The sequence below is a fragment of the Pan paniscus genome, chromosome 13, assembly GCF_029289425.2.
Source record: "Pan paniscus chromosome 13, NHGRI_mPanPan1-v2.0_pri, whole genome shotgun sequence".
In the NCBI taxonomy this organism is placed as follows: domain Eukaryota; kingdom Metazoa; phylum Chordata; class Mammalia; order Primates; family Hominidae; genus Pan; species Pan paniscus.
Genome location: NC_073262.2, coordinates 41,572,810 through 41,591,393, shown reverse-complemented (window position 1 = coordinate 41,591,393; position 18,584 = coordinate 41,572,810). Strand labels below are relative to the sequence as shown.

The 18,584-nt window shown below is 41.7% G+C and overlaps 1 protein-coding gene across 2 annotated transcripts in view; it reads right to left on the bottom strand.

Moving 5' to 3' along the window:
• Positions 1 to 18,584, bottom strand: part of NCKAP5 (NCK associated protein 5) — a 1,001,373-nt gene that overhangs the window by 648,058 nt on the left and 334,731 nt on the right. The window lies entirely within an intron of this gene.

The window sequence follows — 18,584 nt, the reverse complement described above, 5'->3', positions numbered from 1 at the left end:
AAATCTCTTCTCCACATTAAGAGATATACTAAGGAGACCATAGGCATTTATTTCCCTGCCACTGGCCTCAGGAAATAAAGGATGGAGCGCCTGAAGAGACCCTCTCAGACCTAGTATTTTGCACATGCCCTCACAAAAAATAAACCTGTATCACCAATAGAGAACATGAAAGCAAACCAAAAGTCATAAAGAATTCTGGAAGTCAGAAAGAAGTTTCCATTTGATTGACAAAAGCTGCAAAACCAGAACCCAAAACACATCCAGGATAAAATCACCATGAAGATGAGGACTGAACTGGGAAAAACTGCAAGCTCAGATTGAACATAAGAGCAGGAGGGACCTCTTGGGCAATCGTCTGTGCGATATTTAAGTATGGTATTCCATGGCCGCCCCCCTCCTTCCAGCAAGTGGTAGGAGAGATTGAACTCAAGATAAAGAACTGTTCTCTACTGAGGATTAGTTTCCATCTAAGGAGGTAGAGCCATGAGGCTGGGTGGGGTTTTGGGGTTGGGTTCTGTGCAGGTGTGGAGGCGTCACCAGGGCTGGAATTCATGGGCACCTCCCCGCAGACACTGTAGGCCTATTCAATAGAACCTGCTCTCCAGTCAAGGCTGCCAACTCAGAGGGCTTCTAATGTTATGTGGAGAGCCCTGCATCCTTCGCCAGCTGTAGCCGACTTAGTGCTGAAAACACTTGAACTTGCCCAACATCCTCCACAAAGAGGCCAACTGTATAGAAAGACACTTAGCTTCCTAAGGACTGGTTAATTGGTATTTCAATGTGATGCCCTATGCTAACACCAGGACTGGTATAATGGGTATAGGTGCAAAGCAGGACCCATCTGGCTGGCAATCCTCATTTCAGATCTTTACGTCTGACCATGAAAAGGCCAAGCTGGAAACAAAAGGGTGGCAGAGTAAGAATGAGGGCCTCTGCCTCCTGGAAACAGAGGAATCCTTTCAGGGGGCTGTGTATATTTTCACTGTGCAGCTCCTCTTTCTCGTTTGCTATCTTAGCAAGCCCTGTCAAGGAAGAATGTGGAAAAGGGAAACAGTGGGAAAACAGGAACTCCTGATACTACAGAACCCTTTTCTCCTTCAACTTTACCTCCAGAGACTGAGCCTATGTCATAGTTTATTCTCTAATACCAGCATAAACAGCTTTCAGGAGAATCATGCCTGAGTCAATTGCCAATCACACAGGGAAGATTTTAGGATGGTTTAAGAAGATGGAGAGAAAGGATTTATGAAGTAGTAGATACACATCCCTGCCCCACCCAAAATAAACAACTCAGTAGCATATACTTCTCTTTTTTCCAATAAAGAGACTGACGTTAAATACAATCTATTTCTTGGCTTCTTCTGCTCTCAACTCTAGCTTGTAATATGTGAAGTAATTTGAGATTATCCTCAGAAGTTACACAAATGTCTTGTGGTACAAAATGATTACCAATGCTGTGATTAAAAAGTGCTTTTATAGGTGGTAACCTGGAGGGCTGATACAACCTGAGGTAAACAGCACTGCTGTCTTGTTTGAAAGGTAATTAGAAAGCCATTTTGTTCTGACAATGGAGAATCCGATTCAGGAGAAAAGTTTCTTCTCTCCTGAGGGGCCAAACCAAATATGTGATGGAATATAGCTGTGGCACTCTTTGAACCTTCTCATTGGAAAATCTGGAGAGAAATGGGACATACGGCAACTTTTAAGTTGAAAGCCCTTGTGCCCAGGGCCCCTGTCTCTGCCAGTCCAACCCTGGAAGAGCAATGGTGCAATGCAATAACTCAGCACTGCCCCACATGATGGCGGCTGGTATGCTCCCCTGGGTTCTACCTGGGATGACCAAATGGTACCCTTAGCCTCCACTGAACACCCACTTCACAAAGACACATTATCCTGACAATTAAGATCTAATGCGACGGTTCTCCCACTATGGACTCAGACCAGCATTGTTAACATCACCTGCAAATTTCATTAGAAATGCAACTTCTCTGGCCCTTCCCCAGGCCCACTGAACTCTGGGGGTGGAGGGGCCCAACAATGTATGGTTTCAGGAGCCCTCCAGGTGATTCTGATCCCACTAAACCTTAAGAACGACTGTTCAATAGTCAAATTAACCCATCATTACAATCATTCATTCCAGGTGTGTGAGCCACCCCTCCCCCCACCGCCCCCTTCCACCCCCTGCATTTTCAAGATAAATCATTTGACGCTATAGTGAATTTGAATTACTGCCAGCATTGATGAACAATTCAAGGTTTCTTTTCAAAATATCTCATTTTTGAGGGTAGAGGGCTGGGAAATCAGACCTTGCATCAGGTGAAACACTGAAGTTTAATTAAAATAATGCAAAACCAGCAACAGCTGCCCTGCTGTGAAGCCTATGTTTGTACTTAATGATTTAGGTGCTGTTTTTCAGGACGAGAGAAGTACCCGTGATAAATATGATGCAGGTGCACCCGGGATGTTACTTTTTTTTTTTTAAGTATCTCCTCTCAAAGACTTATGCAGCTAAAACCATTCAATGAGTGGACTATGCACTATTTGGGATTTGAAGAGACACCTGGACTCATGTAAGATTTTTGTATTGGGACAGTCACCTAAGACAGAAATTCCTTTTTAAAATATACATATTTGGATAGCAACGCAGACAGTTCACTTACCAGTGGATAGTAATTTAACTATTCTAATCCTTATTTTTCATGAAAATCAGCCACTCTTAGACAAGGCAGATGTGTTAAATCAATTTAGGAAGGCAATTTACTATGATGAGGTTGTTAAAGAGTCAAATGGAACATCAGGAAATTTATGCAAATATTTTTGGGAATTTGTTCTGAGTATGCAAATGCTATATAATTAGTTATCATGCTTTTCATGCAAAATTAAATTTGCTATAATAACGAATCACACTCAAGAATAAGGCTAGTTAACATGAAAAGAACCCTCATTTTTATGACTGAAAGACTGCAAATTGAGGGTAAACTGCAGGTGAATCTAATTCCAGCCTTTAGGACTATTGTTCATTCCGGTCAAACGAAACCAACTGCAACAAGGGATGGGAGGGCTCTCTGACTCTGGACAGCACGTGTATGGATGCAAAAATCACAAGAAGTAGAAGCAATGGAGCGTTGTGCTTTTTGGACTAGGCTGTCTCAGCTATCATTAGCCAGATACTCTTTTACCCTCTAATTATTTTGGAAGGACTCCGTGCTATCATTTAATATTTATCAGACTAGCAAAGCCAAACTTCTATTTTGGAATATCTCTAAAGTCTAATTACTGCTCAGTCCCTTCCTGCCCCAGACTGACAATTTGGAGATAATTTGGACTTCCAGCATGTTGGCTCTTCCTGCCTCACTCTGTAAATGTCCCCACTTGTCACGGGGCTCTCTAGACCTCCTCTCGCTGTCAAAGTCCTATGTCTGCTATATTTGCCAGGCTATGTAATAATTAGGCCCTTGGCTGGGTGCAGTGGCTCACGCCTGTAATCCCAGCTCTTTGGGAGGCCAAGATGGGCAGATCACGAGGTCAGGAGATCGAGACCATTCTGGCTAACATGGTGAAACCCCGTCTCTACTAAAAATACAAAAAATTAGCCAGGCATGGTGGTGGGCACCTGTAGTCCCAGCTACTCGGGAGGCTGAGGCAGGGGAATGGTGTGAACCCGGGAGGCAGAGCTTGCAGTGAGCCGAGATCACACCACTGCACTCCAGCGAGACTCTGTCTCAAATAAACAACAAAAGAAACAAACAAAAACAAAAAGAAAAGAAAAGAAAAAGGCCCTTTATGCCTCCTGGCCACTTAGAGCCCACTCCCATTTGGCCAGGAATGAGACATGTTCCATAGTATGAAACTTTCTGTGATGACGCTGGAGAAGTCCTGAGCAAACCAGGTGAGTTGGTCACTCTACCACAATCACACGTTTCCCCATGACTCCCAGGCTGTTTGCCCATTCCTGTGGGTGTCAGTTTTCCTAACTATGCTTCAAATTCCTCACTGGAGTAGGCTCAGCCATAACCTCTAGTGCTGCAGACTAGCCCTAACCCCAGGAATCGTGTATGCTCATCTGCTATCCACTAAAGAAGTGGAGGCTCCATCCAGTGAGCCTGATCGCTGACCCATGTCTTGCCTTATCCCAGGTGGACTGCTCAGGAATAAAGGGGTTTCCAGCTGCCTGAGCACTGACAGAGGGTTCCTTCTGTCACCTCCCCAGATCAGAGCCTCAAAGATACCAGTTTGCATCACAGCCACCCCCACCCCACCCCACCCCACCCTCACCCAATCTGTGATTAGACTCAGTGCCCTTCAGTGGGACTAGCACTTTACCTAGGTTAGGCTCAGTTATATTCTTGCTTTATACCTACTCCACACCGGATCATTGTGGAGGTCCCAGGTTTATTACCTAAAAATACCTTGCAACCTACTATTAAAAGTGAAGTCTGCACCTGAACATTCATGTTGTCTTTACCCATAGGATCACAAAATACTGTTGATATAGAATCTAGAGTTGTCAAGTACTTTGTCATATTAAGCTTACAATGACAAAACTAGGTTTTAGTAGCATGATTTTAGGACAAAAAGGAACCCAAAGCCATACATTTGAAGACTACATCTATCCCTTAGACTGAAAAGTCAGACATGGTAGAAATGTTTTATAAAAGAAGAGAAAAGCGGGAAATGAATGCCTGGCTGCCCATAGAGACATCCAGTTTTCTGTTGAGGCTGGCTGTTAAAAGTACCTGACTCCATTGGTTTCAATAAATAGCTCAATCACCTCGTTCTTGCTAAAGCCCAAGCTCAATAACTCAATATTCCCTAGCCACATACAATGTATTTAACCCTTTTCCTCATTATCCCACTTAAGCTAAAAAACAAGACAAAACACAAACAGGATAGCCAGATGAACTCTTAATTCCAAAACAGTATCAATTTAATTCACTCCATTTGCTAGTACTGCCTTCTCAACCATGCCTTGTCTTAGCTCAATATTAATTAGGTAAAACTTAATAGTCATGCAACCTGGCCCACATCAAAAATTATATACCTATAAAAATTTGCATTTTTCTAGTTTTTATCCATTTCATACTTTGTCTCATAAGTCATTCTGTAAAGTGAGTGTCATTCCCTCATTTGTCACTTTTGTAAAGCCCATCTTATAAAGGTTTATTTAGCAGAAAGGCTAATACATTTTATTAATAGGCATAGTCTTTCCAACCTGTAAAAACACCAATACTTAAGTCAAATATTTTTGTACCCACTATGCAAATAGTACTTTGCTAAAAACATCACCATTAGCCTAGGAGAATGAGACAAAGCATAGATGCAAGAAAGTTCTATGCAGTAAGTGATACAGACGTTTTACAGCAAAAAGGTATCATCTGTGATTGAGATCCAGAGGCAGGTAAAAATGAAAGCTTAGAGAGTGAGCTTGTGGAAAGATAATTGATAAACTACATTTTACATGATACTTTATTTTCAACACTCCATTACAAAGTTTGCTTAATTATCTTTTACAACATACCAGTAAAACAGTGTGTCTGTCTCTGTATTACTGATGAGAAACCTGGGCTCACAGAGTTCAAGTAACAATATCTGAGTGGGTAGTTGCAAACAAAATGTTACACTAAATCATTAAAAGTAAAAGTTGAAAAATTATCTTTCTAGTAATTTTCACCACCCATCCAGGATATTCTTCTAACAATTGCATTTGAGAATCTATCCTGGAGGATGAGACCCTAGGACACATAGAAGCTATATGGACCTTGAGTACTTTGGGTCTATTTCCTTATATATAAAATGAAGAGATGGGGCCAGATCAGTGGTTAGCAAACCTCAGCCAGCACTAGTACCACCTGGAGAGCTTGCTAAAACAGACTGCAGGGTCCCACCCCCAAGAATTTCTGATTCAGCACATCTGGGGTGAGACCTGAAAATTTGCATTTCTAACAAATTATCAGGTGAGGTGGATGTTGATGCTGCTTGTCCAGGGACCACTTTGAGAACCACTGGACTGGTCTTTAGGGCCTCTAGGATTTTGAATATGGAAAGACAGACAATATTCTTAACTTCTAGACCAGCTGCAAGTAAGAGTTCCCTCATTTATCCTTCCATCTATTCATTCAACAAATGGACACTTGTTGGTTTGTGAACAAGTGTGTCTTCAAATAGTTCCCAGTTTGGCTAAAAGTAGGGAAAAATCTCAATTATTTAATTGATATCATTTATGGATATTTGGCCATTTTCTTTATTTCGTGATCATGTAAAATCAGGAAAAAATGATTTAAATCAGGAAATGCATGCAAAAATTATTAACCGTGTCTGACACAGAGATCTCAGCAAACATTAGTTCTATGGATCATGGAAACAATTTACATATCATATTGCACTTTTGCCTCTCACATTTTTATTCCAGCTGCTAGCATCTATCCTATTTCAGCATCTCAGGGTTTTCCTCCTCATCCTTTGTTGGAGAAGCTGATGAAGTTAGCAAGGCTTGGGTCACGGTAATACTGAGGCAGGGATAGGCTGGGTTAAAGAGGAGAGAATGATTATATTCAAACTATATGACTGGTTCCTAACAAAAGTTAATGGATTAAATACAAAATCCCTGCCCTTCAGTGTGTTCCAGCTCTCATTAGTGCCAACTGCATCTCAAGGCACACCTTTCTCCTGTGCCACCTATGTCCTTGGCATACAGTTGGAGCAGGAGATGGGGGCGCTACTGGCAGCCAAAAAAATGGACAGAACCAGTGCGATTGTCTGGGGAATCTGACAGAGAGGTAAATTGAACTTAATCACTGTCCCAGCCGAATCACATTTGTAAAGGCTGAGGCTCTGTGGACACCTGTTATAAATCAAGCAATTCCTAATGTTTTCCTACAAGACCTGAGCCTTTGGTTGATCTCAGTTTCTCAGTATAAGAACCATTTGTCTCACCCAGGGCCTGGCATCAGCAATTTGGTGTTATGTCCCAAGAAATTCCCCAAAATTCCTGGGATGGCACAAAGTTGTCCTAGCTATGTGAGTTAGACTCTGAGCTCCAGACAGAAATACTCATTTCCAGGTTCAGCTTCTAAAAATACCTGCCTTCACGTATGTCCTTTGGCTCCGGGAGGTTTCCAAACTACAACCAAAGTCTGAGATGAAAACTTAAAGAAGGCTAGACTGCATGAAACTTACCTCACCTATCCCGGCACAAGCCAGAACTGGATGAGGCGTAAACCAGGCCTGCTGTGCAAACAGATGCATTCTACCTCTGGGGATGGCTCAAGGGGATCATAAACACCTCACTTTGAGAGGGCAGGAGGCCTGAGTGGCATTTGGGTTTCTCTGAAGCTTATTTTGTGAAAGCAAAACTGACTCACTGAGAAAACATTTTAAAAATATTTACTTGGAATTACATAAAAAATATTTTAAATGATTTTTGTTTTTTCAGAGGTAGGAAAGTCTGTTTTATAGCTGGCTGCTGAGTCAGACAGAATAGCCGGAAAGACTTTGGGAAACCTCAGCCTCTCTTTGGCCTCTGCAGTTGTGAGGCCGGGAGATGTGGTTCTGAAACCCAGGCAAGTTGCTGAAGCACACAGAGGAATTCCCAGAATTTCCTCTAAAGTTTTCACTTAGATGTCACAAAGAAGGCCTGATTTCAGCGAAATAAAAGTTTGTTGCAGAGTCACACATTAGCACCAGTTGTAACTATGAAAATATATATACATTCTAAAGCATATACTGTATTCCAAGTGCTTTTTTTTTTCTTTTCTTTTTTGAGACGGAGCCTGGCTCTGTCGCCCAGGCTGGAGTGCAGTGGCACGATCTCGGCTCACTGCAACCTTCACCTCCTGGGTTCAAGTGATTCTTCTGCCTCAGCCTCCCAAGTATCTGGGATTACAGGCACTCAGATAATTTTTGTATTTGTAGTAGAGACGGAGTTTCACCGTGTTGACCAGGCTGGTCTCGAACCCCTGACCTCAGGTGATCCACATGCCTTGACCTCCTAAAGTGCTGGGATTGCAGGCAAGAGCCACCACGCCCAGCCTGCCAAGTACTTTTAAAATGTATTCATTTGATTATTCACTCGAATTCTTCTGAGCACCTGTTATATGTAGTGCTAGGAGCCATTGGATATAACTGTGAAAAAAATGGACTATGTCTCCTTCCATCACTGCCGTATTCAATCTATCTGGGAGGGAGGAAGGCACTGGAATGCAGAACCATAGCTTCACCGTGTTAAGCCACTTTCCCAACTGTACACAGGGAAAGAGCCAGAGAAATTTGAACAGGATTTTGCGTCTCTAAAGTGTGTACTCTGGCCTTTGGGGAAGGATGGATCCAAACATAAAGGAAGAAGAAAACTAGATGACTCCAGCTTATGAAGATAGCATTTATATATTCCCCTGAGTGCCTACATAAACCTGAGAATAAGGTACTCTTCTAACAGAAATTGGCATTCCTTTTTAGTACAGGGACTTTGAGATGTTTCCTGAGGGATTTCCATGTACTGCAACTCATTTTAATTATTTCAACCCTAGCCTTCCCTAAGCTCTTGCATCTCTAGTTTCTACAGCCAACCATATACTGGTTTTACGGGTGTTGAATTGCTCAAAATTATTGTTGGGTGCATGCACTGGACATTTGTTATTTTGGAGTACATCAAGCCCCCTTCCTTGTGGGGCTCACTCCCCCGCAGCTCTGTGCACTCTATCTGCTCCCAGGGTAGAGTTTGTGACCTGAAAGAAAGCTAGTTAACACACCACATTTGCCTGGAGATGTCAGCTGGTTCAATGATGGGCACTGGACCTAATCAGAACAAATGAGACTAACATGAGAATGGCATCTCTGCTAGCCTTGGCCTCCCAACTTCAGCATTTGAGTACTCACTGACACCTGGACCCATCATACATTGTGTTTGGATATGACCCCCTCTTAAAAATGCTTGCAATGTTTATTTTTGCCTGATGTCATCAAAAAGAAGTTGTTGATGGTGTGTGCTGGAGTTGGTAAAGCTGAAACTACCCAAATGGCTGTCACTAGAGGGCCAATAATGATGCTGTCTTTCAGCACTTCTTGTTAATACGTAACTAGAATCATGCAGCTCTCTTCTTTAATTTGTTCTGGACAGTGGGCCACTTTAGGGATGAATTGCTCAGCATTTCTGGCAGAGGAACAGCAATCCCTTAGGATATCCTTGATTGAAAAACAATAAGGCCGGGCACAGTGGCTCAGGCCTGTAATCCCAGCACTTTGGGAGGCCGAGGCAGGCAGATCACGAGGTCAGGAGATTGAGGCCATCCTGGCCAACATGGTGAAACCCTGTCTCTACTAAAAATACAAAAATTAGCTGGGCATGGCGGCACATGCCTGTAATCCCAGCTACTTGGGAGGCTGAGGCAGGAGAATCGCATGAACCAGGGAGTTGGAGGTTGCAGTGAGCCGAGTTTGCGCCACTACTGCACTCCAGCCTGGTGACAGTGCAAGACTCAGTCTCAACAAAAAAAAAAAAAAAAAAAAAAAGAGAAAAAGAAAGACAACAAAGCTGGTCACAGAGCTGGTAAACTGGGGACAGCCACAGCAAGAGTCCTGTAACAGCAGAGAACAGTCCTCCATTCCCTCGGAGACATTTTCCAGCTCTTCATTTGAAATGCTTTGCAGAAACCTGGAATTCTGGACATTATGGTTATTAATATAAAGACTCCTATCATTCCATAGCTCCCATCTCCACTGACCTCTACCCCATCTCTAATGACCTGTTATAGCTTTGACGTCACTCACAGAGCAGGATTTAATGATGACTCATCTTTGATACCTCTTCCTGCGTAAATTCAACAGCATCCTGGCTGCTCACAGTAGAGTGCATTTACCAGAAACAGCAGCATTTCCTGGGTGCTTGCTGGAAATGCAGCATCTCAGATTCCACTTCAGACCAACTGAATCAGAATCTGTTCAAGAATCGGCTTCTAACATACTCGCAACTGCTGCTGCTGCTGCCGCCGCCGCCAGCCTGGGAACCACATTCTGAGTAGCAGGAATGTAGACCTCAGTGTTTCCTAACCGTACGGATCATAAGTTCTGTTGGGGAGCTTCTTCAAAATACCTGTTTCTGGGCACAACTTCAAACCCTTTGAATCAGAATCTTCAGAAAAGGGACTTTGGTATTTACAGCCAGCCCAGGTGGTTCTTCTGGATGGGCAAACAGAGGAAACACTGGGAATCTAATTTAGAGTTCTGGGCCGAGCTCTCAGCTGCCTGCTCTTCTCCTGCCTGAATTTGTTGCTTAACAGATGGAAGCACAATACAGCTTCCACTAGGGCTGTTTCTTTTTCCCTTTTGTTCCTCCAAAGACTTGCTACCAAATGCTGTGTCTTCAGCATCTGGAATTGTTTTTTTACCTTCTCTCTATGCAGTTAGGTAAGAAAGGACCTTGGAAGGATTCAAATCCCAGTTCTAGGCAAAGATATGTTAATAGTCACATCCCAGTGGCAATGCTGTTTAATGTTAGTGTTTTGAAGACAAAATGCAGATTCCTGGCCCTGGTTGTTCTGCAGGTTGTAGCCTTAATAAACTGGTTGGTCTGAGTATATAAGTTTTCTTGAGGACTGACAAAATGCAAGAACAGTGTTAGTAATGGAAGAAAGGAATAAAAATGATAACCCTCTCCATCTAGGATGTAGGCAAACAGTATTTGTTAAGGTTTTCTACATCTTTGAAAAACTGGCAAATAATATAGTTGCCTAAAATTCTTAGGATCTTTGTTAATTGCTTCAATATTTTTCCTTCCTTGGCCTTGGATTTTTTATAAGACAGTAGCGACATTAATACCTGCAGGGCTCCTCATGTGAAGACTAAAAGTGAATGCATAGACCAGTGATTCTCAGTGGGGGATGACTTCGTATCCCAGGAGACACTGTTGTCTGTCATACCTGGGAGAGAGGGGCTGGTACTGGCTGTTAGTGGATAGGAGCCAGGGATGCTGCTAAGCATCCTACAATGCCCAGGATAGCCCCCACCGCAGAGATTATTGAGCCCCAAGTAGTGCCCAGGTTGATCTAGACCAAATACTCTCCACATCTTCAAAGCTTAATGATCATCACCCTGTTGTCTCTCTACCAACATTTGGCCCCAAGTTACCTGACTGGTAGAACCAAGATTTGAAAAAATGTTCCTCTGCCTCCAGAGCTGTATTCTTTTCATCCCAACGTGCTGACTCCCACTGGTAGCAGACTATGGTAATTTTTTCGTGTTGATTTATTGGAGTGCTGCAAATTGCAAATCCTGTTCTCAGTCCCCCAAATTCGCTGCGTATCTGCTCTGATTATGTCATTTTCAGATGGAGAATAGAGGGTTGAGGCTTGGAGCAACAGAGGAAGCAGAATATAGAGAGAGTTGACATAGACTGGGATTTTTATCTATTTTGTTTTAAACAGAGTAACTGAGCTCTTATAAGAATCAAGAGATTTAAAACTTAATACATTTTAGGGGGGGAAAGCCGAAGACTCAACTACAGAGGCAGAAGGAGAAGTAGGCTGGAAGTAACTAACAATTTCTGACTTGTGGTGCCACCAAGTAGAGCTCCTGGAGTCTCCACTGCCTGGGCAGTCCTTGACATCCTTTGAGAGCCAAAGTGTTAAATATGTAAGAGCACTCGATAATGAACATGTAATTGGAGCATGGGAAAAATCAGACACTGTGAACTCGATTATGATATGTTGGTAACAAGGAGTGAAAGCACCTAACCTATTCAGTGAGGTTACTGATGAAAAATATATATAATGAAAAATATATATAAATATTATTCAAAGGGTAGACTAGCTGCAGTGCCTCATGTTTAATTTAAAATACACTTGCATTTCAACCTCAGATGAGCAGTTCTGAAATGTCATGAAATGCTGGGAACTTTCATGGAAAGAAAAACTTGCGGCAATCATAATATTAGAATTTGTTTGCCCTAGGGTGTCCATAATCTTAGAACAAAAAATACTCTTTATGTGGAAATACCCTGTAGTTACTAGGAGCCTTTTATTAAAAAGAAAAAGAAAGACAATAAAAAGGAATTCATTCTAAGGAGGTGTTTAGAGTTTCCTTTAACTGTTTCCTTTACCCACATAGCTTGCCATTAATACTTCTCTATTAAGCGTTCAGAAAGAGGAATTGGATTTTCCACCTCGCTGAAGAGGCATGAGAGTGGTACACTTGGGCTATACTGAGATGGAGGCTTCGCTGACAGCAGCCATCCAGATCTGGGTCTGCTTTCCTTTTTCACCTTATTAGCTATTCCCACCTCATAGTCCACAGGCCTGTGGAGGGGTCAGGGGACAACCAGGGGACAGCCATGTGGACAGAGAGCAAGGGAGGAGGGGCTGGGGAAAGCACCTAAAAGAAGAGGGAGTACCAAGCATGCCTTAAATATCTCACAGGTTTCCAGTTGGCCTAGCAAAAAAAGAGATGATATAGAGATGTACACAGGGGAGTGCCAGGTAGAATCTACCTACCAAGGACACCACTGGTCTTCATAAAGAATAGCCAAGTGTTATGGAAGAGAAAAGGAGAATAAATCTGACAAAAGTTGGGGGTATTGAAAGATGGGCAAGGTGTTTGGAAAGAAACAGAAAGGGAGGATGGGCTTAGCAAATGAGCAGGCTATATAAGCCCACTGGAATTGTCAAAATTAAGGTTACACACAAGGGAGAACATCTGTATCATGACACATTGAAATAATAAGTATATTAATTTACTTATCACATCCAATGCTAAGACAGATTATGTACCTTTTGTAACTCCTGAATTCTCTAGAATTTAAAAAATGCTAAAGAAGACACACACTGTACCCCAAAGGTGAGAAAAATGAGTGGTTGCCCAAGACCCCTCTTCTGTTCAACTTCATGAATTCACCTGTGGAATCTTTTAAAATAGGGATTCTGAGAGATTCTTCTGGTTTGTGAGGAATCTGAGTTTTTTAAAGGCTCTCCAGATATACCCCTGAACAACCTTTTACCGGAGGGGCCAGCGTCTAAGACACTATGAAAGATAAAGAGTATAATACTGAGCATTATTTTCCAGATTTTGGAGGGAATGTGGCCAAGAAAGCAAGACCTTTTTTTTTTTTTTTTTTTTTTTTTTTCTGAGACAGGGTCTCACTCTGTCACCAAGGCTGGAGATCAGTGGTGCAATCATGGCTCAATGCAGCCTCTACATCCCAGGCTCAAGTGATCCTTCCAGCTCAGCCTCCTGAATATGGGTTTACAGGCATGCACCACCACACCCAGCTACTTTATTTTTTGTTTTTTTGTTTTTTTTTTTTTTTGGTAGAGATGGGGTTTCACCATGTGTCAGAGGCTGGTCTCAATCCCCTGGGCTCAAGTGATCTGCCTGCCTCGGCCTCCCAGAGTGCTGGGTTTACAGACACGACACACCATGCCTGGCTTACATTGTTTTTGTTTTTTTTTTTCTTATTAAATGTATCAATAATTTTTTTATTTAAAAAAAGGACATGTTTTGTGTTGCCTTTTAAAAATACATGTTGTAGCAAGCATATAATATCTATTAACAAAAAGAAAACATAGTTTGCAAAACTCTTAATTATAACTTTATTTGATATGTAACTTTCTGCATCATATGGTATTAGTAGCAGCTAAAAAATATTGAGGGCCAGGCACAGTGGCTCATGCCTATCACCCAAGGCTTTGGGAGGTTGAATCAGGAGGATCACTTGAAGCCAGGAGTTCAAGATCAGCCTGGGCAACATAGCAAGACCCTGTCTGTACAAAAAACTAAAATTAAAAAAATTAGCCAGGTGCGGTCGTGTGCACCTGTACTCTCAGCCTACTTGGGAGGCTGAGGAAGGAGGATTGCTTCAGCCCCGGGATTTAAGTTTGCAGTGAGCTATGATTATGCCACTGTACTCTAGTCTGGGCTACAGAGGGAGACCCTGTATTAAAAAAAAGAATAAAGTATTAAGCATATACTATGTTCTAAGCAAATTTTAACTCATTTAATACATACACAGACATACATGCACACACACTCCCACTGTACCATGTGCTATTATTATTCTTATTTCACAGATCAAAAAATGAGCAAATATGTGTGCAAAAGTATGTGTGTGTGTATGTGAGTGTATGTGTAGTTTTAGGTAAAAGAATAAAAGATATCCTAATTGTCCTTGACTGATACAGAATTTTTTAGGCTATAATTAGTATTCTTGTGCTGTGCTGATTAAGACTTCTATCAGTTCTTGGGCTAAATATAAATATTTATACTCCTTTTTTGTTGGCAGGTTTTAATAGTTAAAGATAGATTCGTGGAGAGGGTAAAAGATGAATAACAAACAATTGATGGAGTCTTCTAAAGTTTAACATTAATGATTAAACAACATGATCTGATGACTTACTCAGCAACTCAAAGACAATAAAACATAATAAATCTGTCAATTAGCATTTTCATGTTCTCTCCCAACAGAGCTTAATGGCATCTGCAAAATGCAATTTTCAACCCAGAGCTCTTTGACATCTTCTGTTTCCTCCCATGTCCCTCTCCCGTTGTTCCCGTTATGACTGAGAGCAGCAATGTGTTCTGCCCCATGGTGGCAAATGCGTCACCTGCCATTAAAAGGAAAGCAATTATTGTGTCCTCGCTAAATCTCAGGGATGACTTGGGTACTACTTTTCCACTTAAGTGCATAAACAGCCAACCCAGGACCGGTTTTAAGTGGCTGAACCTTAGCAACAGCAGCTGGGCTACAGGTTGATGTCACCTGAGGTGCCCATTAAAGGTGTGGAAAGCTGCCAGACAAGAATGACTTCCAGTAACTACGACTTCTCCCTGGAGGGAGCACAACACACTGCCACACACAAAGTGACAAATAATGACTGCGAAGATAGCATCTTGCCTTTATCTTCCTGGTCCTTCGGTTTGAGGACAGTGACCCAGGCATGGAGGTTAGGCTGTTTCTTGGATGGGTTAGGCTGTTTCTTGGATGGGTTTCCAGCTGGTGGGAGTGGATGCTATTTACACAAGTGTCAGGAATTACAATTCTTCCTCTTCCAGACAGCTATGTTTATCTCACATGTGTGTCACACGTGTGTAGACCCCTAACACCACCATCTCTGAACTGTCAAGTAAGGAGATTCTGGGTGATGAGAAAAAGTGTGCCCTCAGGGAGACTTCAGATAGTACCTTGGAGCTTTACATCTAATGAGGACATCTCAATTGTTTTTCTAAGCTTCAGAGTCAAGTGCCTTGACAAAATGGGCTCAATATAACATTTCCCCTTGAGTCATTTTTAAATGCACCTTTTTCTTCACTGAGCTAAAGAAAACTGCCTTATAAACACCACCAATGTACCAAATGAAAGATTCCATTCTAAATAAATACGGCAAGCCTCCATTAACCAGAATCCAACACTCCAATGCACCCAGTTAACCAGAATTAGGTTCACTACCTCATTTTTAGAATAAAAAACCAATACTTAAGAGCATATAATAATTTCAGCCAAAAAAACCCCACAAAATTTTCAGGTCTTTTTATGCAACCAATTGTCTCAGGGGTGCATTTTCTATCTACCTGTTTACACAGAAAATGAGTTTTTAGAATAATGATTCTGAGGCAATAATCATATAGTCAATATATATAATTATTGGTATACTTGTGCTTAAGACTTGAAAGTTTTAGAAAAAATGTCCACTGTATTTGAAAAGAAAGTTTTTAAGGATTCTGAGATTAATGATAAAGTAAACAAATTTATATTCACCCTTACACCTTGGGCTTCTAGTATTCCAGAAAAAAAAATAATAATAAGTGTTTCTTTTACCCTGCTATTTGCTCTGCTTCTAGGGGAGGTCTGGAAGCTTTCCTTCACCTCACAGATGGGTGACCCAAGGTGGGAGGCCAAATGAATTGCTCAGAGTGAGACAGCATGTCAATACCCAATGCAGGGTTAGACACCAGAGCTGTGGACTGAGCCCTTCATGGGCAAATCCATCACTGTAGAGGTGTACTGCTTGAAACCACTTTTCCAAAAGGTTCTCTCTGGAGGGAAAATTCTGGTCACAAGAAATGAAACTTTGATTACCCAGCAATGGGACTCCTTGCCAGCTCTTTTTTGAAATAATTATGAATCTAAAACGTGCCTTTGTTTGCTCTGAATTTTCCTTTAATGTTTACTGGAAGGATGAATACAAAGCCTCCACAAATTAAGTCTTCCCAGAATTAGTTCAGAAGTGCACTTTCTATTACTCTGACTAGCAGCTCCTAGAGCTTCATAGGAGATTGGAAGTTAATTCTTTTCAGAGTTGCTCCAGGCAAAAAAGCAGGAGATGATAATGTTTAGGTACTTTTCTCCCTCTTTTTTAGATAAATCCCAGGTCCTGAAGTCTGAAGAGGTCATTAGTCAGCAGAGGGTATGATACGTCGGAAGAGGAAAGGCTACGGAGTCACTGGGGGCTGGGTTTGAAGCCTGGCTTGGGGCCTTTAATGCATTAGCAATGAATGTTAATGCTCTCTGCTTTCTTCCACGACGAGGAAAAGCCATGGCCTTGACAAGCTCAACAAATAGAGTGTGGAAGTGAAGTCACACAGAAAGACTCAACGGTCCTACCTTTCTACAGCTACTATCCACATTAGCCACACTCTGTTACCTTGTCAGCCACCACTGAATTACTAGTAGAATTGAGAGTGGTGACAATCTAGCATCTTCCTACTTACTTTCAACATTTTCCAAAATCATATCTAAGTCCTTAGAGCCAATCAGACTGCATTGCTGAACACCATGCAAGAGAAAACTTCTCAAATCTCCTTTGCCAACATTTTTATATCATATTGATTTTGCTCCCCTACGCAGTGAGGGACTGCACTGGGTGTTGTGTGGAAATGACAGTGATTAACACACAAGGAAGGTGGTTGTTTCAACAGCACAAACTGGAATGCTACAGAAAATATTTGGATGGCCCTGTGCAAGGATGACACCCACGTTTGTGAAGCACTTCATATAGAAGGGAAAAAAATTAAAGACACAAGGGAGGACTTTGCAACCTCCTATGTGCATACGGAGATTTAATAGAAGGCGCTGTGATAAGGGCTATAGGAGGGACTCAATTTGCTATCAGAAGAAAAGGCAAGAGAAGAAGGCCATTAGTAATCTGTTGAGAGATGGTTTATTTCAATGGTTATGTGTGTGGACACTGGAGCCATCTCGCGTGGATTCAAAGCCTGGCTCTGTGACTTAATGGTCGTTTGACCTAGACCAAGTCTCTCAGTCACTTTGTGTCTCAGGTTTCTCACCTGTAAAATGGGGATAATAATGATTCCTGTTTCATAGGGCTTTTCAGAGGATCATGTGAATGAATACATATAAAGCTGGCACTGTCGTATTAGACATTTCTTTTGAAAGCTGAATTGGAAGTGCTCACGGTGGTGGTAAAGTATCTGTCATGGAGGGCATGCCATGCGACAGATGCTAGCTTGGGCACTTTTATGTTCATCATCGTATTTAATTGAAACTTCCCAGCAAATAGATATTATCACCCAGATTTTAAAAGCTATTGATCACGAGAGTTGAATATGTTGTCTGACATTTCATAGGTGGCCATTGGCAAAGTGGAGATTCAAGACCATGACTGTCCAGCTCCCAAGTTCATGTTCCTTCTGTCCCTCAGCACTACCTTTGACCATTTCTCCGTATTTGCATATAAAAAGAATTTCCTTTTATTGAGTATATGTAGATTGGGCTTGGTTATCAAGCTGTTCTCCAGTGATAACTACCCCCTTGAAGGAGGCTGCTGCCCGTTTTAAAGGTGGAATCGCAGTAATGAAGCATGTGGAGCAGCAGATGCCTTGCCAGAAAATAATTAGCAAAATTCCTGAATTAGGGTGCCCCTCACACTGCTGCAGTGCAGAAAACAGTGAACTGATTGATGTTAGATTTTTTTTATCTTGGTAAGAAGGATCAGGTTAGCTCCTTTACAGCATGTGGCTGAGCTGGGTCTCTACTGTGAATCAAAAAGAATAGAAAGCCAAACACAGGTCCATTTACTTGAGGTCATTCACTACCTTCTATAATAATGACACACATTTGCTGAGTACTAATTGTGTGATATTCATTGTGCTAAGTGTTTTGCATAAAATGTCTTAAGTTTCACACGGCCCAATGGTGCAAGCATGTTGTCATTCCCATTGTTTAAGTGCCCAAATCTAGACACGGAGCAGTAAAATAACCTGCCCAACCCTTCCTGGTATCCATGGAATGTCTCAGTGGTATTGGGATACAAATGTAGGCAATCTACTTTCTGAGCCATAATCACTGCGTTATAGTTTCTTACCCCTCTCACTCTTAATCAAAGCAAAAAAATTGGCTTCAAACAAGCAAATTGCTACACTTGACAACAGAAATATAAGCCAAATCTGAATTATTAGATTGCTAGTAGTTCTTATTTGACTATTAATTGGGTGCTTTAGCTGGGCTGGGTGTACCTTTTGCTTTCCTTTAGTTGGATAATTGCAAGCGAAAATTTTGGATATTACCATTCATGTACAGAGAGAGCTAGAAGTCAGCAATTACACAAATCCCCTTAATCCTTTACGTACTTTACCTGCACTGTAAA